Below are 19111 nucleotides of genomic sequence, written 5' to 3' on the forward strand. Positions count from 1 at the left end.
CAAACCCATTTGTTGGGGTTTGTGGGACTTCTCCTATTAGCCCCATTTTCCAGATGAGGAAACAGCTAAGATACATGGAGCCACATGGGCAATATTGTTGGTGCTGTGCTAAGCCTGGAGGGGTGGGGGTCTGCCCTGCCCTGTATGAGCCTCCTGCCACCTGCCAACACAGTCGCCTTCCCAGTCTCTTGGAGCAGCGCAGTTTGGTGCCCCGGACTAACCACCTTAGAGTAAACTGCTTGCAGCGGTAGGAATAGGGAATCCTCAACTCTGCCCAGGGGCATTAAAAACTAAAACTCAGGAAGAGGCAAGACAGAGAAGGGCGGTCCAGCAGAAAGAAGAGCCAGTGCAAAGGCCCAGGGGTGGGAAATCTCACTTTATGTTCCCAAAGGGCCCTTCATTCCTCTCGCTTGCTCAAACTTGCACCATTCCAAGCCATCAGTCCCGCTCACCAAAGTCCCCATGACTCAGAACCCTCAGGGGTAGAGATGAGGTGAGTGGGCGGTCCTGCCCAGAAGGCTGGTGAATAATCATCCCACTGGCTTTGCGGAGGGAGCTCTGACCCTGTGCTGGATTCTGAACTCATTACATCTCACGCAAGCCCAGAGGGGAGGCCCGTCAGGTAAGGTTATGGGCAGACCGCCCGGTCCCAACCGGGAAACTGTTGACTTCAACAAGCTCTTGCGAGAAGGAGCAGTCTCCGTGTGGACAAGGAAACCAGGCTGAAATCCCTACTCTGCTCCTCGTTTGTTACTGGACTTTGGGGAGCTGGAACCTCCTTTCTTGACTTAATTTCCCCCACCCGTGCAGTGGGGCGGGCCTGAACAAAATGAAACTGCAGCATGGCACAGGCTCTGGAGCCAGACTGCCTGCATTCAAAGCCCTTTCCTGGTGCCTCAGTCTCCTTATCTGTAAAATGGGGAGGATAATAGTACCAATCAGATAGGGCTATTCTGAGGATGAAAGGAGTTAACACACACAGTGCCCCGCGTGTAATAAGTGTTTCCGGCTGTTGCAATGTGCAAGGGCTCTGTCTGCTGGGAAGGCCCACGACCAGCAGATTCTGCCACCCCACCTCCACGTTCATCCTGGCTTCAGTGCTGGCACACTTGGATCCCAAAGGAACCCCTGCCCTAGTCTGTCTGGAATGCTCCTCCCTCCCTTTTTCCCATGACTGGCCCCTCTATACCCTTGAGTTCTCTGCTCACATGTTCCCTCCTCAGAGAGGTTTCCCTGTCTGCCCTGTGGCAAGACCCTCCCATTATTTCTCTGTCTCTCCCTCCTACTGTTGCCCATTAGGGCTCTCATGAAAATCTGTCAGTTCTTCAAGGCATCTGTCCACATCCATCCCTAATAGAATGTAAGCCCCTAAGGGCAAATGTGGTGTCCGCCTCGGCACCCCTGCCCCCGTAGAGCCCCGCTCGGTGCCGGGTACGCAGCTGATATGGCAGCAATATGGGGAGAACAAATCAACGAGCAAATGAATAATATGTATTAGGGTTCCGCGCATCTGACACACTGAGTAAGCTCCCAGAGCTCAGAAATGACAGGACCCCAGGGCCTAGGGCAATAATAACACTCCCACTCCCCAACACTGTAGAATGCTTCTTGTGTGCTGGGCTCATTCTGAGGGCTTTCCACAGATGATCCTCACGACAGACCTGGGAAGTAGTCACTATTACCACCCCATTTCATGGATGAGGAAACTGAGGCTCCAAGCTAAGTAACTTGCCCAAGGGGACCCAGCTGGGAAGTGGGAGATCTGGGAATTTAATGCAGACACAATCTACTTTTGGAGTCAACTTGCTTTTTTTTTTTTTTTTTTTTTTTAATAGGCTTTATTTTTTTTAGAGCAGTTTCAGGTTCACAGTAAAACTGACTGGAAGGTACAGAGATTTCCCATATACCTCCTGCCTCCCCCATTATCACCATCAGCTTGCTTGTCAGCACTGCCCAAAACTGCAGACAGGCAGGCTTCCTGGAGGAGGCAGGGCAGAAGCTGAGCCTGGGAGATTGGAAGAGATTTCTGCACGCAGACCGGGGAGCTCGCTTGCTCTGGCAGGAGGGAACCGAGTGTACCTGGGTGCAGCTGGAGCGAGTGGAGTGGAGACGGCCCAGAGGAAACCCTGGGGAAGGAAGTCACTAGGTGTTCTGGTTGCCTATTGGTGCATATCAACCCAGCCCAAACACAGCAACACGAAACACAACCACCAGTTTATTTGGCTTTGTGACTCTGCAGCGGAGTAGCTGGTCTCTGTTCACATGGCATCCGTTGGGACACGTGAAAGGGCAGTGCAGGCTGGGCAGCTGGGGCTCCTCAGCCACCTCTCTCTTTCTGCGGGCTCACTGCACGGTCTGTCTCCAGGGCATGGTGGCATTGGGACAGCCAGCTTCCTTACACAGCAGTTTCAAAGACACACGTCAGAAAGAGAGTCAGGGGAAGCCATCCCACTTTATGACCTAGCCCTGGAAGTCAGCCAGGGTCACTTCTGTCACCCTCCACTGGTCAAAGCAGTCGTAAGCTTGCCCAGGTTTTGGGAGAGGGGGGCGGGGACAGGGCATAGATGGCCCCTCTAGATGGAGGAGTGGCAACGTTCTGCTAGACATTTGGGGGAAATTTATTCCATCACTGCAGATGACTGGGGCTGGATGGAGGTGTCAGCCAGGAAGCCCGTGTACCGTAGATTCAGTCTCCGTGTCCTGGGTGGAGGTGACCTTCTGCCTCAAGCCTTCATTTAAAGCTTGGCAAATATTTTTACTCAGGTATAAAACACAGTAAGGTGCACAGATCTTAAGCGTGAGCTCAGTCGATTTCTACTTATGTGTACACCCGGGCGATCACCCCCCCAATCGAGGTACTGAGTGTTCCCCATGCCAAGTCAAGACCCCCTCCAGAGGCAATTACTCTTCTGTCCTCGATCCCCATGGACTGAGTTTCAGCAATTTTGTTCTTCACATGAAGGGACTCATACAGCGCGTGCTCTTTTGTCTCTGGAGTCTTTCATGCACCCTGCGTTAGTGAGATTCTTTCATGCCGGGTACGTGTGTTTGTAGATTGTCCGTTCTCAGTCCTGAGTGGTGCTCTCTTATGTGACCGTACTGTGGGGTGGGCAACTGGGTAGTTCCTGTTGGGGTTCACCGCTGCTGTGAACATTCAGGAGCATTCTGATAAACATCCGGGCGTTTCTGTTGGATTCATCTTCAAGAGTGGGCTGGCCCAGTCACGGGGTCACCCGAGTTGGGCCTCGGTGATCTGCCGGGCCACCAGCCTTGCCCATGCCAGCACCATTTTACCCTCCCGCCAGCGCTGGGTGCCTTCCACATCCTCAGCAGCCCATGCTGAGATAAGTTTAATTTTAGCCAACTTCTTGGAGGTGAAGTGGAAACCACTTTTTCGAGTGAGGTCTCCCTCCCGGCCACCGTTTCTAAGACAAATGAAAGGCGATGTGAAGTGAAAGCGAATGCTATGGAACATGGTGTCGTTGCTGGACTTGGTTTTGCTCTGTGTTACGTGTTGCTAACTTTATTGGGGTGATTCTGTATGGTGAGATGAGAAATAATAAACATAAGGCATGTCTGAGCCCTTTCTAGAATGGTTCTCGGTAAGGACAAGCAGCCACCTAGGAGACAGAACTAAAGCAATGATCTCAGAAATGGGGAAGCCGTGGGGACCGAGGCGAGCACGAAATCCACGTCACTGTAGAATTAAAACTAAACAAGGGAAGAAGTTAGGGTGGAAAAAAAAAAAACCCACAAAATGTAAATGTTATAAACTCCAACAAAGCAAAAATAATCTAAGCAATAATAACAGAGAAGTGGGAAGAAGGGGAGGTGGTTCGAGAAAGCAGAGAGGGAATCCATCTTCAACTTCAAAGAATCCATTCATTCCAATTTAATTGAAATATGCAGTTTTTTTTATTTTACTCCAAGTGAAAGATAAGATTGTGAAACTAGATACAAATAACCAACCCAACTATGTGCTACTTACAAGAGACACGATTTAAATATAAGGACACAGAAAGGTTGAAAAGGATAGAAAGACATACCACACAGGGCGCCTGGGTGGCTCTGTTGTTTGGGCGTCTGACTCTTGGTTTCGGCTCAGGTCATGATTTCAGGGTCATGAAATCGAGCCCCGCGTCAGGCTCCGCGCTCAGCAGAGTCTGCTTGAGTTTCTCTCTCTCCCTCTCCCTCTGCCCTTCCCCCTGCTCATGCTCTCTCTCTCCATCTCATAAATTAAAAAAGAAAGACAGGGCGCCTGGGTGGCTCAGTTGGTTAAGCGACTGCCTTCAGCTCAGGTCATGATCCCGGAGTCCTGGGATCGAGTCCCACATCGGGCTCCCGGCTCAGCGGGGACCCTGCTTCTCCCTCTGACCCTCTCCCCTCTCATGCTGTTTCTCTCTCTCTCTCTAATAAATAAATAAATAAAATCTTTAAAAAAAAATAAAAATAAAAAAGAAAGACATACCACACAAACGATAACCAATCGAGTCTGCTGCAGCTGTCCCAGAGCAGACTTTAAGATAAGAAGCATTACTAGAAATAAAAGGGACATTTCAATCAGGAAGATATCAATCATCCCAAATGTGTATGCACCGAATGGCAGAGCTTCAAAATACAAGCAAAACTTGATGGAACTGGGGAGCCCGGCTGGCTCAGTTGGTGGAGCATGCGACTCTTGATCTCGGGGTTGTGAGTTCAAGCCCCACGCTGGGTGTAGAGATTACTAAAAAATAAATAAATAAACTTAAGAAGTAAAATTATTTTTTTAAAAAGATGCTCATCATATGTCATTAGGGATTTGTACATTAAAACAATCATGAAAAAAAAACAAAAAATAAATAAATAAATAAATAAATAATAAATAAAACAATCATGAGATTACACACCAATTACAATGGCCAAAATCCAAAACACTGACAACACCAAACGCTGACGAGGCTGTGGAATAACAGGAATGCTCATCCGCAGCTGGTGGGGATGCAAGATGGTACAGCCGCTTTGGAAGACAGTTTGGCGATTTCTAACAAAATTAAACAGCCTTTTACTATACGATCCAGCTATCACACTCCTTGGTCTTTACCCAGAGGAATTGAAAACTTAAGGTCACACAAAAACCTACACGTGGATATTTGTGGCAACTTTATTCACAACTGCCAAAACTCGGAAGCAACCAAGATGAATGAATAAATAAACTGTGGCATACCCAGGCAATGGAATATTCTTCATAGCCAAAAAGAAACGAGCTATCAAGCCATGAAAAACATGGAAGAACCTCGAATGTATATTACTGAGAGAAGCCAATATGGAAAGACTACATATAGTATGATTCTAACCCTGTGACATTCTGGAAAAAAGCAAAACTATGGAGACGGCAAAAAGATCAGCGGTTTCCAGGGGTGGGAGGGGAGGGATGAATAGATGGAGCACAGAGGATTTTTAGGACGGTGGGACTATTCTGTATGGTACTATAATGGTGGATACATGTCATTTCAAATTCATCCAAGCCCATAAAACGTACAACACCAAGAGTGAACCTAATGTAAACTATGGACTTTGGGCAATAATACGTCAGTGTAGTTTCATTGATTGATAAAACAGGCTGTTGATAGTGGGGGGAGCTATGTGTGCAAAGGATATATGGAAACCCTCTGAACTTTCCACTCAGTTTTGCTGTGAACCTAAAACATAAAATCTATGCTCCATCTATAGGAACATCAAAAACATCAACTTCCTAGGAATACAGGTTTCCCCCACTATGCACAAGTGGAGTGTTACTATGAGAACTTTTGTAAGCCGAAATCCTGTAAAGAACAATCGCCATGCGTTTCTATGGAAACATGTTTGAGTGCTCCTAGACCCCCCAAAAAATAACCTCTCTTAGGCTTTTCTGATACCTGAGGACACATCTTGCTAACAGATGCACAAAATAAATCTAGATAAAGCACAGATGAGCACAGTTCCAAGCTCTAGCAGCTGGGTACTGAGCATAGCCCCAGGGAAGGAGCTTGGAGGAGCGACTCTTGCTGCTCGGGGTGGGGGGGGGCGGGGATGGTGAGCTGCTTCCCTAATGGCTCCTTGCAAAACCAATGCTGAATGGTGTTTTTGCTTCGGGCCTTTTTTGGTAAAACTGAAAATCTTCAGATTTCTTTTGGCTCGTAAAAACAGGTGCTAGGGCGCCTGGGTGGCTCAGTTGGTTAAGCGACTGCCTTTGGCTCAGGTCATGATCCTGGAGTCCCGGGATCAAGTCCCACATCGGGCTCCCTGCTCAGCAGGGGGTCTGCTTCTCCCTCTGCCCTCTTCCCTCTCGTGCTCTCTGTCTCTCATTCTCTCTCTCTCAAATAAATAAATAAAATCTTAAAAAAAAAAAAAAGATATTTATAAAAAAAAAAAAACAGGTGCTAATGGAAGTCTGTAAAAACGAAGCGGCGAGACATGAACTTTGGAAAAACGGGGGATACCCGAAAATCAAATGGTGTGCAAGACCCCTACACTGAAAATACAAAATATGATTGAGCATCAGGGAAATACAAATAGAAACCACAATAAGATTCCATTTCACACCCATGAGGATAACTTAATCAAAGTGACAAACAGTAACAAGTGTTGGCCAGGATGTGGAGAAATGAGAACCCTCTCCCATTGCTGATAGGAATGCAGGGAAAAAAAGGTGCAGCCACTTTGGAAAAGAGTTTAGCAGGTTTTCAAAAAGTTAAATATAGAGTTCCCAGATGACCCAGCAATTTTCACCCCTAGGTATAAAATACCCAAGAGAATTGAAAATATCTGTCCACACAAAGACTTACACATGATGTTCATCACAGCATTATTCAGAATAGCCCAAACGTAGAAACAACCTAGATGTCCATCAACTGACGCTCCTTGGGAGAGAGAGTCTTTTTTATTTTTAAGATTTTATTTATTTATTTGACAGAGAGAGACACAGCGAGAGAGGGAACACAAGCAGGGGGAGTGGGAGAGGGGGAAGCAGGCTTCCCGCTGAGCAGGGAGCCTGATGTGGGGCTCGATCCCAGGACCCTGGGACCATGACCTGAGCCAAAGGCAGACACTTAACGACTGGGCCATCCAGGCGCCCCTAGAGAGAAATAGTCTTAAGAAGACTGCGCGCTGACTGCAGAGCCCAAAACAGGGCTCGATCTCGTGCCCCTGAGATCATGAACTGAGCTGAAACCGAGTCGGATGCTTAACCGACTGTGCCACCCAGACACCCCTGTTTGATTTATATGAAATGTCCAGTAGAGGCAAATCCATAGAGACAGAAGGTAACTAGCGGTTGTCAAATGCTGGGGGGGTGGGGACAATAAGGAATGACTACTGCCGGGTATGGAGTTTCTTTGGGGAGTGATAATAATAACCAGGAATTAGATAGTGGTACTGATTTTACAACTTTATAAATATACTAAAAAGCCACTAAATTGTGCACTTCAAACTAGCAACTTTTATGGTATGTGAACTATATCTCAACTTCCAATTTTTAGTAACATTTTTGTGTCGAGTTACAATAAGATCTAAACAAATTGAAATTAAGTAAGACCTAAATAAATTGAGGGATGTATCATGCTTATGGACTAGAAGACTCAATATTGTAAACATATCAGTTCTTCTCCAATTACAGATTCAGTGGAATCTCAATCAAAATCCAGAAGGTTTTCCCCTGAAATTAACAAGCTGATTCTCAAACTTACATGGAGATGCAAAGAAAAAGCCATTTATATAAAATACAAAAATAAAGAATAAAACTAGAGAACGTACTGTACCAGATATCAAGAACTATTGTTTTAAGTATTAAAATTTAGACAGTGTGGTGTTGATACAAGAATAGACAAACAGACTAATGGTACAGAATAGAGTCCAAAAACAACACACACCTGATCTATGACAAAATGACACTGCAATGTGGTGCAGAAGGATGATCTTTTCAGTAAATAGTGCTGGGTCAACTGGGCAGAATTGGGGAAAACGTGTGCGTGTGTGTGTGTGTGTGTGTGTGTGTGTGAAATCTCCCTCTGCCCTCCTCTTATAAGGATACATGTCGTTGGGGCACCTGGGTAGCTCAGTAGGTTAAGCGTCTGCCTTCGGCTCAGGTCAGTATCTTGAGGTCCTGGGATTGAGTCCTACATTGGGTTCCCTGCTTAGCGGGGGGTTCTGCTTCTCCCTTTGCCCCTCCCCCCCACTCGTGCTAGCTTGCATGCTCTCTCTCTCTCTCTCTTGCAAAAATAAATAAATAAAACTTTAAAAAAAAAAAAAGGATACATGTGGTTGTATTTAGGACCCAACTAGATAATCCAGGATAATCTCCCTGTCTCAAAATCCTTAACTTAATCACATCTGCAAACACACTGCAGGGGTTGGGATGGGCACATCTTTGGGAGCCCATTTTTCAGCCTACCACAACCTCTACCTCACACCATAAACAGAAATAAATTCCATACCTAAATGTGGAAGATTAAAACAATAAAGCCGTAGAAGAAAATACAAGAGAACATCTTCATGACCTTGGAACAGGCAAAGTTTTCTTAAACCAAAAACAAAAGCACTAACCATTTAAAAAAAAAAAGCATATGTATGTATGTAAGTGGCCAATATTAAATTAAGAAATATGTTCAACAGGGGTGCCTGGGTGGCTTAGTCGGTTAAGGGTCCGTCTTCGGCTCAGGTCATGATCCCAGGGTCCTGGATAGAGCCCCATGTCAGGTTCCTGCTCAGCAGGGAGTCTGCTTCTCCCTCTGCCTCTGCCCCTCCCCCCTCGTGGCTCTCTCTCTCTCTCTCTCAAATAAATAAATACAATCTTTAAAAAAAAAGAAATATGTTCAACAAAAAGTACACTTTAGAAGAGTTAAAAGACAACCCACAAAATGGGAGAGGATATTTACAATACACGTATACAACAGAAAGTTTCTACTTTACATATATACATATATATAAAGAGCTCCTACAAATCAATATGAGAAAGGCAGACACCCCAATAGAAACATGGGCAAAAGACTTACACAGATAAAAGAGCATACCCAGATGGCCAGTAAATGCATGAAAGGGGGCTCAACCTCATTAGTAATCAGGGAAATGCAAACTGAAACCACAACGCCATAGCACTGTACCTACCAGAATGGCCACAACGAGAAAGGTTGAAAATCCAAGTCAGGGAGGATGTTGAGTAATCAGAACCAGTGGGAATGTAAATTGCTTGCTACCATCACCTCGGAAATCTTTAGGGCACCTTCTGCTAAAACAGAACATCCGCAGACCTTTGACCCAGCAAATCTATTCATAGGTATACACCCAACATGCTCACGAACAGACACATATCACACTAGACTATTAATAGCAACACTATTTGTAACAGGCAAAACCTGTAAACTCTCCAAATGTCCGTCAATAGTAGAACAGATAAAATAGGGGCGCCTGGGTGGCTCAGTTGGTTAAGCCTCCGACTCTCGATCTCAGCTCAGGTCTTGATCTCAGGGTCGTGAGCTCAAGTCCCATGTTGGGCTCCACATTGGGCGTGGAACCTACTTAAAAAGAGAGAGAGAAAGAGAGAGAGAGAACAAAATAGTAGAATAGCTAAAATAAAGTGTAGACCACACAGCAATGTGAGCAAATAATGTCCAACTACAGACCACAACACGGAGGGGTCCCACAAACATGATATTGAGCAAGAGAAGCTGCAGACAAAAGAGGATATGATTCTATTTACACGGAGAACAAAAATAGGTCAAAATTTAAGAGGTCAGGATGGTGGTTCCCTTTGTGGGGAGTTGGAAGGCGGCACAAACAGGGTTCATGAGGGGCTGGTGGTGTTCAATGTCTTTTTTTAATTATTTTTTTAAATTTATTTATTGAGAGAGATAATGATAGAGAGAGAGCATGAGAGGGGAGAGAGTCAGAGGGAGAAGCAGACTCCCCGATGAGCAGGGAGCCCGATGCGGGACTCGATCCCAGGACTCCAGGATCATGACCTGAGCTGAAGGCAGTCGCTCAAACAACTGAGCCACCCAGGCGCCCTAATTATTATTTTTATTATTTTTTAAAGGTTTTATTTATTAGAGAGAGAGCACGAGCCATGTCTTCATCTGGGTGCTGGCTACATGTCATGTTGTCCGTATACACTTACGAGTTTTATATATATATATAAGCAGAGTTATATTTCAATAGAAAATTGTACCCACAAAAGCAAATTATACATTGTAGTATGGGTCAAATGCAAAAATGTAATTAAGTGACAAAAGCAAACGCAGAATGTACATTGCATGCCACCATTTGTTTAAAAAAATGGGGGGATGTGAATATACATACGTGCATACATCATCCCTTGAAGAAGGTGGAAGAAGCTGCCATCAGCTTACTGTCTTTCAGAGGGGGACCTGGAGGCCTGCATGAAGTTTTATCCAGTAAGTATATTTTCAAAACTATTAAATAGTTCACACATATGAAAGGGTTTACAGAAAGACAATAAACACCTAAAAAAATGTCTAAAAGACCAATATTTGGGAAGTGGCAAGGTCCACAGGTACCTCATTTGGGTTTCTTTTTTTTTTTTTTTTTAAGATTTTATTTATTTATTATTTGAGAGAGACCGAGAGAGAAAGAGAGCATGAGTGGAGAGAGAGAAGCAGGCCCCCGCGGAGCAGGGAGCCCTATGCGGGGCTCGATCCCAAGACCCTGAGATCATGACCTGAGCTCATGACCTGAGCCCAAGGTAGCCGCCTAACCGCTTAACAGACTGAGCCACCCAGGCGCCCCCTCATTTGGGTTTCTGTTGGGATCAGAGCAAGGGGCCACGGGGTTGGGGTTGGGGTGGGGTGGGGCTCACGTGCACCCCCTCCCCTTTACAGACGAGGAAACCCGGGGGCAAGACAGCAGCCCAAGTCTGCGTGGCCTGCCCTCCTGCCCCCAGGTTCGACTCTGGCTAGTGGGTAGGGGGCGGGGCTTTGGAGTAAGATGGGGGTGGAAGGTTGTGTGACCTCTGAGCCGGGCTCTGTTAGGCTGAAAAGTGGGGACAATACTCCCCACTTCGTTCTGATGTCAGCAGAACCGATGAACGTGGGTGGAGTGGCTGGCGGGCCGCGGGAGCTCTGTAAGTGGCCGTCACACGCCGCCCGCAGGGAGGGGACAGGCTGGAGCCTCCGCGCGCGCTGCTCCAAAACGGACACACGGTGGCGCCCTCTCCCCACGGGTGCCGCGAGGTCCCAGCCTCTGAGGGCGTTGGCTCCTGGAGGGAGGGACGCGTGGGGGGAAGCTGCCTGGGCACACGCGAACTCACACTTCTGGGCCCTGGGGATGGAAGGGTGAAAGGCGGAGGGCGTCCCTGCTCAAGGAGGCGGGACTGAAGGGGCTGGCAGCCCAGGAAGGAGGGAAAAGGGGAAACAGGTTCCATTGGCACTTGTCGTGTGTGAGTGGTGGCCCCCTAAAAGATAGGCCCACCTGGAACCTGTGAATATGACCTTATTTAGAAAAAGCGTCCTTGCAGATGTAATTACGATGAGGCTCTAGAGATGCGATCATCTTGGATTATCCAGGTGGACCCTAAACCAATGACAGGCGTCTTGTGAGGGAGGACGCTGACCTGGAGAAGGCCATGGGGTAGCAGCAGAGATAGAAGTGATGGCAGCCACAAGCCAAGGAAGCTCCAGAGCTGGAAGAAGAAAGAAGGGACTCTCCCCTAGAGCCTTCCGGGGGAGCCCTGCCTGCCAACCTTGATTTCAGGCTTCTGGCCTCCAGAACCGTGAGGAAATAAATTTCTGTTCTAAGCCACCTAGTTTGTGGTCATTCGCTATAACAGCCCCAGGAAACCAATACAGATGTTTAAATTCTCTTCCTACTGCTCAGCCCACTGACTCCCACCCCCAGTAGCCTATGGATGGCACCGAGGCCCCCCAGCTCCTGACCCCACTATTTGCTCCCCAAATCCAAACTCCACCACACCCACTGCTTTCCAAACGTGTGCTCTTTCACACCTCTACGTTTTTGCTTTCAGTGGCCTGCTGTCTGGGGTGCCCCTCCCTCTGGGTCCCCTGTACAACTCCTATACACCCTTCAAAGCCCTCCCTAAACATCCTCTTCATCTCTTCCCAGGACCCTTGTGCCACTCCCCACTGGTCTTCCTGCTCCAGGTGGGTCCTCCAGTCTGTGGACACTCTTGGTGCTCAGATCTAACTTGTCACTCCTCTGCTCAAAAGCCTTCCATAGCTCCCTGCTGCCCTAAGGATGATGTCCAAAGGAATGAAGTATTTCAAATGCCCCTTCCCACCTCTCACTGCACCCCAGCAATGTCTAACGTACCCATGTGCTGCATACCCCTGGACCTTGGCATAGGCAGTGCCCTTCCCCTGGAACGCCCCCTCCCGTGCCAGGCATGCTCCAACCCATGTCTCAAGTGGCTTCTCCCGCAGAACCCACCATTCTGCAGTGACAACAGCTAAACCATCTTCAGGCTGACCACACACCAGGTCTGCTCCAAGTGCTTTACCCTGTGATTCTCATAACAACCCCGGCAGAGTGGGGCGCCTGGGTGGCTCAGTTGGTTGTGTCCGCCTCGGGCTCAGGTCATGATCCCAGGGTCCCAGGTGGGCAAACTGAAGCCCAGATGGAAGAAGAACCGTTCAGAAGTGGCAGAAGGATCTGAGCCCAGCCCGCACTGTCATTCCTCCCGTGGGGGCCTCAATTGAACAAACTGTTGAAGCCTCCCCTTATCCGCACCGCAGCCCCAAGCCCCAAATTCATTGCTGGCTCTTCTGTGGATTCTGAACTTTGTCAACACACCCCTCCAGTGAGCAGGAATGACCCGATCACACGGTGGTCTCCCCACCAGGAAGCACCTGAAAAGCTTCTCTTGACTTCCCTCGGTCCGTGGTAACTGGCACAGTGGAAGGGGTTCCATAAACCAGAATGAATGAGCGAGTCACAATGGCTTCCAGGGATGTCAGGCCCTGGGAATGTCTCACCCTACTCAAAGACAAGAATAAATTATGCAAATCTCTGGAGCCAGACTTTTTGCCTTCTCCCTCCCTCCTCCAACCCCCCCCTCCCCCGCCCTCCAGGTTTCTGGGAGGGCACTGGGCGCTCCAGAAAATGCCCCAGGCTCTCTAGTGGCCCGTTTCCTGATTACAGACGAAACTAGAGCTTAAAGCCTGGTGAATCACTAGCAACCACCAGCTAGGGCCTGTTGGGGTGTCAGGCAGGAAGGGAGAAACAAGGCTCCCCCACCCGCCTCCCCTACTCCTGCCACCCCCAGCCCCGCCATCACTATATAACCCCACAAACCTCTGTAGTCTTGGCCACACGAGGTGGAAAGGGCCTAGCCTTGGGTGCCGGTGACTTTGAGCAGCTCCGAGACTGTCCCCACTCCCCACCCCCACTCAGCCACACCCAGCTCCCAAAGAACCCACAGCCTGAACAGCTTGCAAACCCTCTTCCCGTCCCTGGCCTGGCGACTCATCAATGACACCCAGGTGCAGGACCCCCATTTTAGCGGTAGGGAAACCAGCTCAGGGAGTAGAAACTACCGAGACCATCATCAAGTGTTCCAGGGGCTGGAGGCCGAGGTGGGGGACTATAACCCAATAGTTAAGAGCCTAAGTCCAGGTTCAAATTCTAAGTCAACTCTGGTAAGTCACAGCGTTCTTGCAACCTTGAACAAGTTTCTTAGCTTCTACAGGACTCAGTCTCCCTGTCAATAAAATGGGAAGCCACTCTAAGTACCTACAGGTCACAGGATTGTTATAAGGATCCTACGAGTTGACACAGAAAGGGCTTAGAACAGGCAACGCATACTCTATAAACAGTGGCTGTTTTTTAAAGGGTATTTTGAAGGAATCTTTTCCCAAGGACAAAGCATTTGGAGTGAATCCTTGTCATCAGAGAGGAATGTTCCCCACACCTGTCTGGTAGAAAGCTCAGGCCTGGGGCCTCCTTATAAATCCTGAGGCCTGTCCCACCCCAGACCTGCCAGGTAAGAGTCTGGGGGTGGGAAGCTGATATTTTTAATAAGGGCCCCCAGGGTTCCTTGAATCAGGCAAGTCTGGCGATCTCAAAAGACTTGGAAACTCAAGTCTTCTTTTGAAGATTCTGCCGGTAACATACCTTCCACCCACCTGTCAACAGGTCCTTGGGGGAAAACCAACTTTCTCTTTTTCCCAGTTAGTAACACTACTACTTGTAAACTGGTATAAGCACTCACCAGCACCAGTGTTTGTTAAATTCATTCCATCCATCAACAGCCCTCTGAGGCAGGTTCTCTCTTTAGCCCCATTTTACAGAGGCAGAAACTGAGGCCAGGGAAGTTAGTAACTTGACCAAAGTCACATCGCTGGAACTTGGCAGAGCCAGGACTCTATTCGCCGTCCCAGTATGGCCTGTGCCAGCGGCCCCACCTCCTCCAGGAAATGCCCTGATGCTCTGGGGCAGGTCTCTCAGGAGCCCGCAGGCTTCTCAGGCCGCTTCGCAGAGCTAGAGGCCAAGGTCCTAGTCCCAGTCCCCAGGACCTTCCCTTCACCGTGGCCACGAAGCCACACCAAATCCCACTGGCTCCTTTACTGGACTCCCCTCTTCGTCCTGGCCCAGGGCAAAAGAGGGCGCTCCAGAGCCAAGGCAAGTCCAGGCTCTGAGGCATTCCTCCACCCCATCCTCTCCTCACTCCCTCACCTGCTCCTTTCTCCAGCCCCATCACGTCGCTAGCATTTTCTCTAGAAGTGCAGTGCCTTTGACCAGGCTGTTTCCCGGGCCACACCCACCCTTTCTTGATTGTAAGCCTCCATGTTGAGAGGGCAGCCCCCTCCAGGAAGCCCTCCCTCACTGCTACTCTGGGTTAGCTGTCTCCTTGGTGTTCCCACCGCCCTCTAGGGGATGACTGCCTCAAACCCTGATGATGCTGTGACCTAAGGATCTATCTCCAGTACTCTAAGCTGGGGGTGGGGAGGAGCAGAGACAGAGGATAGGTGTCACTCACCTCCTTCTGGGCAAGGTAGGGGAAGAGGGACAGGGCCAGTCTCCCTGCCCTGCCTCTTCCAATGGCCATGACCCCCAGGCCCTTGGTCAATACCTGTTGGGCAACCACAGGACAGATTGGCAGGGACTGCCTGGAGGGGGAGGAGGGCAGAGCTGTTTGCTTCCTGAGGGGCAACTTTGGCCAACCACACCCCTCCGTCCGCACGCCCCGCCCCCCACACCTGTGCTTGGGCCTGGGGCTTAGAACACGGAGGGATTCCTTGAGGTGTGACGTCTTGGTCCGTGGTCTCTCCGGTGGTCCCAAATCTCCAGGCAGCCCCTGCCCCATCCTCCAGAGACGGCGCAGGAACGAGGCTGACGGAGTTGCTGGCTCGTGGCCCTTGCCCACAGATGAGAGGCTGTGGCTGCCAGAGCCCGGTCAAGCCAGAGCTGAAGTCTTGTGGCCCCAGCGAGGCAGGATGGGGTTTGGCCTCCTCCCTCCCGGCTCCCACAGCCCTCCCCTATCCAAGCAAGGGAGGGCCCTGGGGTGGGGGGGAAGAGAATGGGGCGGGGCGCCCAGACTGGTGGGGGCTGGGCCCTGGAGCCAGGGATGCTTCCTGCGGACATTCTGGACATTCGACTCCCACATTCCTGGCCATTCCAAAGACTCCTCACTCCTCCTCCCTTCTTGTGTTCCCCAGTGCAGGGGAAGGGCAGCGGCCTGGGTCTGAGCTAGCACATGGGGCCTCTCGGAGAGGGACTGAGGTCTGGACTAGAGGGGCTGCCCCGGAGTCCTGTCCAAGGCACCGCCCCAGGGGTCCTTGTGATTCTCATAAACAGGAAGTCCCCCCCACCGCTGCAGACAGGCCCCTGTGTGTGTAGACGCTGGGCTCTGGAGGCCCAGCGGCCCTTGACCTCTCCGGCTGCTTCCTGTTAGCTGGGCCAGAGGAGAGAGAGGGAGACAGAAATGGCCTGAGATGGGGAGAGGCCTGAGGGAGTGACAGCAGCAGAGACAAGCACAGAGGCTGAGAGGGGAGAGGCCAGAACGAGCCTGGCACATAGTAGGTGCTCAAGAAATAACGTGGCCTGCGGCTGGGGGGGGGAGGAGAGGGGCCACCCTGGGGAGAGCAGCAGAGTTAGGGGAGGCAGAGGCCGGGCCTCCCCACCCCACTCTCACTGAAGCCTAGCACGTAGTAGGTGCTCAGTAAGCATGTGAGACCTATGTTTAGGACAGGCGAGGAAGGGGTGTTCTCGGGGGAGCAGCACTCCTGGGGGGGGCTGGGAGAAAGGGGCTCCCCTGGCCTGGCTGCTCCCTCAGGGTGGACAGCCCCCAAGGCTCAGCATCCCATTGTCCCTGTCTGGCCCCCACCCCACGGCTGGCTGGGCCAGGCCACTGTCTCAAGGCCCTTTATTTTTAAAATCCCTGTGGTGTTCCCACCCCAAACCGAAGGAGCAGTGCCAACCACAGATCCGCCTGCGGCCTGGGCTCAGGGCCCAGAGGCACTGGGGGTGGGGCATCCGGCCCCCCCGCAGCTGCCGGGACAATTCCGGGAGGACAGTGAGGCCAGCCAGCCCGCTGGGCAGGGTAAGGAGGCCCCTGGGATGCCCCCATGCGGGGCCCAAGGTGTTAGCCCAGAGGTCCCCTAGGGCAGCAACCAGATGGGCATGTTCAATCCAGTGGCACATTCTTCTGTCCAGCAAACCTTTGTGTCCCCACGGTGCACCAAACAGATACGTGCACAGCACTACTGTGTGTAAGGAACGACCAACAGGCTCAACCCCGCGGGGGTGGCGGGTGGGGCCTCGCAAGGATGCAGCTGGTACGGTCGTGGAGCCGTTCGGGAAAGGGCCCCTAGCTCCTCCCAGGCCGTGTGGCCTTGGGCAAGTCATTTGGCCTCTCGAGACTCCGGCTCCTCCCGTAAGACAGGACGTGAGAGCTACCACAGAAGGCAGTGGTGGTTCCTGCCCTCGTGGAGCTTAATGTCTTGGGGCGGGGGCGGGGGGGAGGGAGGGATGGGCCCCTGTATGAGCAAGGTCACGGTAGTCTCTTAAGACGTGGAGCAGAGACAGGAGGGAGAGTGTCGGTGAGGCTAGGGGTGGGGCAGAAGTTCATTTAAATGGGTGGTTAGCAGGTTTCGGAGGAGGTGAACTGGGGCTGAGAAGGAGACTACCTTTCACTCACCTTGGGGAAGAGTGTTCCAGGCAGGGGAAGAAGTGGTGCAAAGGCCCTGAGGCAGGAGTGGAGGGGAGAGCCTCAGATAATGGGTAGGGAAGGAATTTGTAAAATCTGGGGCGCTGTGCACTTGGCCTTTCAAACCTTCTTGTTATTGTCATTATGTCAAGTCTGGGGAGGAGACAGGAATGTCCAGCAGACTCAGGCCACCGCTGACGGCTGTCCCTGCATCCCTTCCCCTTCCTTTACTCCACCTGGAGAATGCCAGGCTGGCTGGCCAGCCGATGTGATGTGCGTGGGCCCTTGGACTACAAAGGGTGCGCGCTCTGGCCCAACCCGTTTTCTCCTTTGATCCTCCCATTAGCTATGAGGTAGGGCAGGCAGGGCTTATTATCACTGGCTCCATTTGATGGACAGGGAAACCGAGACCGGGGGTGGGCACGAGATCCTGGCGGTGGCTTGCTGAGATCACCTAGGTCATTAAGGACAACACTGAGCCATGTGCCCAAGTGGCCTGGTGCCCAGGCAAGCCCATTCACCCCACAGTAGTCCCTTGGGACCACCCCCCAAAAGCATTTCCCTACCTTACGCCAGCATCTGTGTTGGCACCCACAAACCAGCACACAGACTCCACCAAGAGATACCAGCCTTCCCGCAGGCTCTCGCCAGAGAAGAATGTGGCCTGACCCTCCCCGTGGGAGCTCTGGCCAGCAGGCCTTGGCAGAAGAGACGCTGGCTGAGTCAACAAGAGACTGGCAAGGGCTCAGGCTGCCCACCGAGGTGAAGTCAGAGACCTAGAGGGGGCTACCCATACCCCGCCCCTCACTCTCCAGGGCCACCCACCCTCCTCCTGGGCTGGAGGAGTTAACCCCTGCAGCCCTGACAGGGGGATGGCCTGGTGAGAATCAGTTGGTCCATCCCCCTGCAGAGAGGCGCTGTGAGACTTCAGGTAGGTCGCTCCACCTCTCTGGGTCTGTTTTCTCCCCCGTGAGACCCTCTACTTACCCTTGAGGCTGTTGTTGGAGTCTTTGCGAATTAATAAAGGTTATTCTGCACATAAAACTGCAAGCTAAAACAGCAAGGCACTGTGTCTCCCCTCTGCAAGCTGGAGGGGGCGTTCCTGAGTCCAAAGGCTAGAGCTGCGCCCTGTTGCCCATGCCATGTAGGTGTGAAAACTGAGTCCATGGAACAACGCAGAAAAGTACAAGAAGCCTGAACATCTGTAATCATCGTGACCCATACCCCCAGCCTGTGTGGGCAAAGATCCTTTCCCAGCCATCTTCCTGGATCGCAGGCATTATTATTCCCATTTTACAGATGAGAAAACTGAGGCACCGGGAGGCAAAGGAACTGGCCCAAGATCCACGGCTGGGATTAATGGGAGCCGGATCTTCTGACTCCTGGGCAGACATTTGGAAAGGGGGAACACCTGGGGGCCTCTGTGCGCAACACCAGGAGGCGGAAGGAGGAACAGTGAGCAGGGGTTATGGGGAGTCGATTTCGGCTCCATTTCGGGGAGAAATCCTTGACTGGCAGAGCTGTCCTTGTGGGGTGAGCTCCCAGTCACCAAAAAGGTAGAGGCAACACCCAGCAGTCAGGGATGCTTCTGAGCAAGTCCGGCCCCAAGAGGATGCGTGTGTAGCACATGAGGTTCCTTTCCAGACACTGAGACTGAAGGAACAGGGTCCCCTGGCCGCCTCAGAGCCTTTGCCCCCAAGGCAGCAGGCACTGGGGATGCCACAGGCCTGGGCTTGAATCCCGTGGGACCACTTCCAAGCTGTGAGAGGTGGAGGAAGTAACTTTACCTCCTTGGCCTCAGTTTCCTCGTCTGTATAATGGTGATGTGAGGATTCGAGCAAGCCCAAGTAGCTCAAGCGCGAGCCTGACACTTAGGAGGTGCTTCATTAATGCTCCCCTGGCTTCTGATAATCTTCCTCTTGCCATCAGTCTAGGAGAGGGAGGAAGAAACCAGGAGCTGAAAAGCAGTGGTGGGGA

The sequence above is a fragment of the Phoca vitulina genome, unplaced genomic scaffold, assembly GCF_004348235.1.
Source record: "Phoca vitulina isolate PV1807 unplaced genomic scaffold, GSC_HSeal_1.0 scaffold19, whole genome shotgun sequence".
Classification (NCBI taxonomy): Eukaryota; Metazoa; Chordata; class Mammalia; order Carnivora; family Phocidae; genus Phoca; species Phoca vitulina.